This window comes from Mytilus californianus, unplaced genomic scaffold, assembly GCF_021869535.1.
Source record: "Mytilus californianus isolate M0D057914Y unplaced genomic scaffold, xbMytCali1.0.p SCAF_9, whole genome shotgun sequence".
NCBI classification, from domain to species: Eukaryota; Metazoa; Mollusca; class Bivalvia; order Mytilida; family Mytilidae; genus Mytilus; species Mytilus californianus.
The window spans coordinates 5,907,687-5,915,131 of record NW_026262745.1 but is presented as its reverse complement, the minus strand read 5'-3'; the positions used below and the strand labels follow the sequence as shown (position 1 = coordinate 5,915,131).

The 7,445-nt window shown below is 33.2% G+C and overlaps 1 long non-coding RNA gene across 1 annotated transcript; it reads left to right on the top strand.

Annotated features, from left to right (window-relative positions):
• Positions 1–272: 272 nt before the first annotated feature.
• On the top strand, positions 273–1,866 carry LOC127714260 (uncharacterized). The gene is made up of 2 exons (XR_007987665.1): positions 273–419; positions 1,752–1,866. It is a non-coding gene; the product is annotated as an uncharacterized LOC127714260 (long non-coding RNA).
• The last annotated feature ends 5,579 nt before the right edge of the window (positions 1,867–7,445 follow it).

Here is a 7,445-nt window from a genome sequence, read left to right as displayed (position 1 = left end):
CAAGGATCAGTCTTCTCTATCTTTTCAATCAAATGCCCATCAACACTATCAGGGACCACAGTTGCGAAATTCGAAACTACATCCATATATATTTCTCGGTTTTCTTCCTAAAAACTTAGTTCAAAAACGTAGCAAACAAGGATATAGGGCTGCAGGAAAGGACTTTACATTCAATAACTGTGATGCCGACCCCAACAGTTACATAACATTTTTCTTCGATCCCAAACATGGTACATTAGGGAGGCGAGGGGGTAAGAATGATTTTATGAATTGATGGATCTCCTATTCAACAGTAATGGACTATCCTAAGTATATGGACGACAGTTTTTACATGGACTGGGAGATGCATATGGGCGGCTGTGGAGGGTTCATGACGTCAAAAGTACTAAAAATTAAAGCTGCTTTGGGTTTACCGTTTGGTAAGAATCATCAAATAAATCTAGAATCATTTAATACGAAGAAAAAATAATTTTATAGACATTGTTTAATTCGTCGAAAACCATACATCGACTTCTAGAAATATTCAGTACACATGATTTAGACAGCAAAACAATGGTATAGTGAATAGGCCAGAATATTTGTCTAGCAACAGGCCCCTCAAAGATTAGTTGCAGGCGCTCTTTAACGTACAGACAGCGTGACACTCTCCTTACATGAGGCGTTGGATCTAACATCCCCATTCCGACCGGAAGTATTTACTTTTCATGCATCCCGCACAGCTAAGAGGACAACACTCTTTTGCGATGGTTTACTGTTGGTCAGGAAAAGACCAAAGTGACCATACTGTTATACCCCAGCCACCCTTTGGCTAAATAAAAAATAGACAAAAGCACACTAAGATATAGAAACAATCATTGACGAAGTTCTTAACTTAAAGGCGACCTCAGCTATTTGTTAAGATAACAGTATTGAGTATTTATTAGGGTAAAAAAAAAATGAAAACAACGCTTCATGAATTTCTTGCGTTCTAAGCCCTTTTCTTGATTTTCCTTTACCAGGATTGCTCAAAGCCGAATATTTGAAAGCCAATGATGGATAAAAACCGAAACAGTTGAAGAGCTTTATGACCAAAAAGGACCTAAAATAATACCCAAATCCATCTATGGTCAACTTTTTCTGAAGGAGTTGAAATCGTATTTTCTTAATGATTTCATTCCTAATCAGATAATTTAAGAAAGGTTTGTTATAAATCATGTCAGTACTGAAGCACTGACTATTGAGCTGATGATACCCTTTGGGACTGATAGTCCACTCAGTGGTGTAAAAAAAAAAGAAAACTACACTTTATGAATCTCGTATGCATCCGAAGCGCTTTTCTGGAATTACATTCATCAGGAACGCTCAAAGCCGAATATTTGCAATATGTAAAAATAAAAGTAAACATTAAAAATGCATATAACAACTTACGGTACACAATACAAAGGGCCATATATGAAAATAATTTGGAGCAATAGTTAACGCAAAACTTTTTCAGTAAAACTCACTTTAAGTTACGTGTTGTTTGTGTCGCTCCTAGTTTCTAGTTTCTTTATTCTGATTTAAAGTTAAAATAAAATCCACGTTATACATTAAAAGAGAGAGATGTATTGTTTCGTGAGTATATAGTTTGCTGTATATTTATTGCTTGTTGTTGAAAATGTTCCTAGCTTGTTGTATTTTTTCTATTTATAAAAGACCAAAAGAATAACAACTTCAATATTGTGGATTTTTATATATGATTACTTATGTATTCGTTGTTAAATATTTTAAAGCTATTCCTTCCGAGTAAGTACTGTGGATGTAATGCTGTTGTACTTGATTGGATGAGTGGACTGGAACAAATTTGAAGGAAATCTTTTCAACTAGGAATATAAACTTAAAAAACAATTATGGTTTTATGTTTTAAAACAGTACTCAGTCATAAGTCTTTAAAAGGGTCTTGCTCACTTTAGAACATTAATAAAATTCCGTACTTTTATCATAATCATATAATCAAAGCTCATTCAAATTAGGTGTGGGGGATACCAAAGGCTATTAAAATCATAAAGTTTAAGAAAAAGACATACAATACCGTGACAAAAAGATTTATCCCAAGAAATGTAAATCTAATGGAACCCCACTCCAATCCCCACGTTACGCACAAAGTATCTTGGCTAAACTTTTCCTTCCAAATGCAGACATCCTTGGTTTTGTCTAAATTTATTTTAAGCCCTGAAAACCCTGCAAAGTACGGAGAAATGCACCAAAAGACTCTGGTGATCCATCAAATATACTGTAAAATGAGATACTCTGAGTCATCTACAGTGATTCCTTTAATTTGGTCATTACTTCGTTTGGGTTTACCAAGTATTTCTGCACATTATAGCCTCTTTTAATCTAAAAAAAAAACCTTCTGAGAGATGGCAATTTTATGTTATTGCTGATTGAATATTAGATTAAATGTTTATAGATGGTCTGAATTAAAAAAAAAAAGTAGAATGCGCTATTTATAAATCTCCAAGAAATAGAGTGAACTGCCTTTTAAGGACAGTACCTGGTATACAAATTGTGTCTTTATACAATGAAATATTATAAATCAATCTAGTAGTTTCAGCAATATATCTTCCAGGAATACACTGTGTGGCCGTTGTTATAAGAAAGGACAAGATATACCTAAATTTTACAGCTATACTCAAGCTTATATATTTTTTAAAAAGACTCATTGGCCACCAGTTTTGTCTAAGTTTATCCCCCTTGGTATAAAAATATGTATTCCCCTTTTTGAGATACTGACATATCACCCATATGACACGCATTGTTGATTGACTAAAAACAAATTTACCTTAATCTATTCATCTTATTTAATTCACTGGTATATCTGTTGCAGTACACATTATAATTAAGAAGGGTTGCAGAATCTGGAATTCCAATATCTACTAGTAGAACTTGGGATATCAAGATGTGCATTAGGAGGAATCTGAATTGCCCTTAATTTTAGTAATTTTTTTTCCTGCTTACAAGAAAGTTATGAAACCAAAAGTTCCAAGTGGTTAAGTTGAATTCATCCCTTCGTAAATTTTACGGACGCCATCACGAGTCGGTTGATCGTTATGCAATATCTGTTACACAAATGACGACGGATATGTTCCAATTGTCGTAACAACAATCTCGCCCCCTTTCCCCGAATGTGACCTACCGAATAAGACATATCACCGGGTTTGTACTTACATGAGCAACACGACAGGTGCCACATGTGGAGCAGGATCTGCCTACCCTTCCGGAGCACCTGAGATCACCCTCAGTTTTTTGGGGGATTCGTATTGCTCAGTCTTTGTTTTCTATTTTGATTTGTGTACTGTTGTTTGTCTGTTTGTCTTTTTCTTTTTTATCCATGGCGTTGTCAGTTTATTTTCGACTTATGAGTTTGAATTTCCTTTTGGTATCCTTTGCCTCTCTTTTATTAGGATCCAGGATACTAGGAAAGCAATAGTCAGTATGATTCTAGATTTTACTGGAATTTTTTTTTTTATTATTTATCATTATTACTGAAGCACTTGATCAGTAGAAAAGCAAAATAAATAATAATATAATGCCAATTTCAATACTTTATTACAAACACATATGGTTATATACGTAAACGTGCGTAAAATTCTTTTATTTATAATAACATTTGCTGGTATTTATTTATGGTATTTTGATAAGCAAACAATTTTGACTTTACAACATAAACAGAGTTCAGGGAAACAGTTTTGCGTAAATTAACAACATTGTTTTCCGAATATAATTTTAAATTAATTATTATTAATTCAAATATATTGTTTTGAAATCTCTAACGCATTCAACACTGTGTAGGTTACGTGTTCGAATTAAAAAGCAAAGACACAACTACCCCAGTGAAACTGCCTCAGTAGAGATTGATTCGGATCTGTTCTAGTGGTTAGAACCTCTGTCTTTAGATTTGGTTGTGAGTTTGTCTCTCGATATCTGTTTAAAAACATATTTGCGTGTTTCCAAACGATTTTGAGGGTGAAAATGACTATTGTTATGTTAATCTACCAGGTTTATATACATACATATAAATAGAAATATATATCTATATGGTTATCTTCAAAGATAAAAAGAAATGTCCTTAAAAGTTAAAAGAATACAGAAATTAATTTCCTATAATAAAGATTAAGTCACCCTGTTCACTGATTTACGTAATTCTGAAATCTAATATGGTTACCTATTAATTATATGTATGTTTCACACATAGTCATAGATATGCTCCCTTAGTTTTTATCTACAAAATAGAGGCGAAAGATACTAAAGGGACATTCAAACTTATAAGTCGAAAATAAACTGACAACGCCATGGCTAAAAAAGAAAAAAAGACCAACATAAAAACAACAGTACATAAAACACAACATAGAAAACTTAAAGACTAAGCAACACGAACCCCACCAAAAACTGGGTGTGATCTCAGGTGCTTCATTCAACTATTATCAGCTCATATACTATTGCCTTCTGCATTGCATGCATTGTATCCTGGGATTGTTGCATGACATAATCAACAGTTTTTCATTGTGTTTTCATTTTAGACATAGGCTGCAACCGACCAAAAAACTGCCTTAAAATACAGCATTGCGGAGGTGTACCGTGTACTAGGTGTAAGCATGACGATGGCCTATGGTGTGATGCATGAAAAAAGAACAATTATTAACAATGGATTTTTATCCCGATGTAATCAAATTCTGTCAATACATTTGGTGTCATTTTCACGTAAACATTTAGTCTTCACAGTTTTATCACAGGAGGTTTTACAAATGTTGGACATTTGTTAGCAAAGAGCAAGACGATACAAAGGGACAGTAAAAAGTTAACAAAGACGGTAAAAAATACCATGCACATAACAAGATAAAGACAAACAAAAGTCCACAGAATACTTATCAGAAACTGAAATCATACATAAAACTGAGGGGAATTCAGGAAGGGTAATCAGCTCGGTCCCAATGTGTTGATGACGAGTAAAAATGTTGGGACCAATAGTTTTTGGTAAGTCATAAACAGGAACAGAAATTCGGTACAAACCACAGATTATTATTATCCTAGGATATATGTTGGTACTGCAACGTTCGACCAAATGGTGTATTGTTTAAAGTATATGTACGTGTATATGTAGGTGCTTAATCATGGCAGTTACAAAAAAAATGTAATACATGTAACTTCTTGTATTATAACGTGAATGGTTTTTATTAGACTTGGTTTTAAATTGATAATATCCAAGTCTGGAACCATCAAATGTGTACTTTATACAAAGAAAATAGCAATGCAACTCGCTTAATGAAACAAAACGCATATTCAAAAGAGCATTGGTAAACTGTATAAAAGTAAAACACAAAGTATCAGATATTGCATGTTTTCTTTTAATAGTAAATATTTTTTTTCATATCGGACAGCAAATAAGAGACAGTGTTATAATGGTAATACAAGGTATATAAAACATAAAATCCAGATGCATACAAACTTTGAAATAGGCTTTCAAACTATAAAAACAGTCTTCCAAAAAAAAAACAAAAAAAAAACAATCAAGCTCGATGTACTAAACGAAAATTGAAATGTATTTTGATACCAATAAATAGATAAACATCAGGTATGTTTTTATAAAAAAAATCCTTAATAAGTGAACGAAGAACACAAGTATTCTCCCTTCTGAGAAACTGACACATCCCCATATTGCATGCATTGTGTATTATGAAATAATGATAAGCTTGATGGGTTTCAATTCAGAAATATCAATAATGGAAAACTGGTTTCAGAAATGTCAATGTTGTCGTTTACCTTCATATTGTATGGACCTAAACCAATGTAAATCTGTCACCAGGAAATAAAGTATTAGATATATGAGCTGTGTTTCTCTTCTTTCCGACTCGTTCTGTTATTCATATGAGGCAGACTTTATACATGAGCTTATCAGGAAGAATGAAATTAAAAGAAGCTAGCATTATCATTTAACAAAACGTTTCGCTATATACATACTGTCCTTATATAAAATAATTCTAAGTTTGGTGAATATGTTGAACGTATCTATCCCATTGAACTATAAATAATGGATACACAAGATATTGTTCAGGATTGCTCATATCTTGACTTACATCTAGAAATAGTTACAATTACGGTCGCTTGATGATAAAAAACTCTACAACAAAAGAGATTACTTCAGCTACCCAGTTGTGAACTTTCTATTTCTATGTAGCATATCTCCTAGTTGATACGATATTCCACTAGTTTCATATCATGATTGTTTTGACAGAGGGTTGCAGGTTTTGATTCTAGTAGTCTAAATAGTGAAGTTAAAGTCGTTCCTTCAAAAGTTTAATGAACGCCATCATGAGTTGGTTTGACCGTAATGAAAAATCCGTGTCACAGATGACCACAGATGAGATCCAATTATCGTTACGCATGTTTCGCCCTCTTTTCCTTGACTGTAACATGAGCGAATGAAACTTATCACCGATTGTTTTTTTACCTGGAACTGAATCTGCTAATGATTCCGGAGCACTGGAGATCCTGCCTAGTTTTGGTTGGGTTCGGGCTGCTCAGTTTTTAGTTTTCTATGCATATGTGTTGTAGACTGTTGTTTGTGTTTAATCGATTTTTTGTATATTTTTTTCATGGCGTTGTAGGGCCAATGGCTGTTTTGAATGTCCCATGGTTCTCTCCCGCCCCTTTTTCAGTGAACAATATCTATTTTCAAGCCAGTACAGAAGTACCGGCTACTGGGCTGCTGACATCCTGTGAATTTCTTATGTTTTAGTTTGAATATCGTTGTCATTGAATGCACCAATAAAGTGCTTGGATGGATGTTTTTTTTATGAGAAAACAGTGGACGTTTATTTTATCTGCTTGTTACTTCAATAAATATTATTTTAAATCACCTCTTTATAAGGAAATCTGTAAATTATTTGGGGAAAATAAAACAATATAAATGTTCCCCCTTCTCTTTTCATGATACCGAAATTATATAAATGTTTATACAAACAAATCTGAATTCTTGGTCTACCAAACGTTCCTTGAATTCTTTATTCAAATTATTAACTATCATAAGCAAATGAACATGGTTTTAGAGTTTTCGAAGTAAAAAATAACTAATCTGGGAACTATGTGAATCAGAGAATTTGAAAATAAAATCAGCAAGATTATTGAATTCCTCTTCTTACCAATTTGTTCCTTTATTGTTTATGAGTCAAGCTTCACACATGAATTTCTCACGAAAAAGGGAACAAAGCTTGATGTTTGTTCCACTATATGAATGACTGTTAATCACATCCATTCCATTTTACTTGAAATAAATGATAACAAAAAAACACAGACGTCTTCTTCAAATTTTGACTTGCATAATAATGGTCGGTTTTTAATAAACATTCCTCATTGAGAACTTTTCACTTCTCTCTTGCAACATTACAGCTGCACATGCATAAGGTCTATATATCTCCCGTGCGATACTA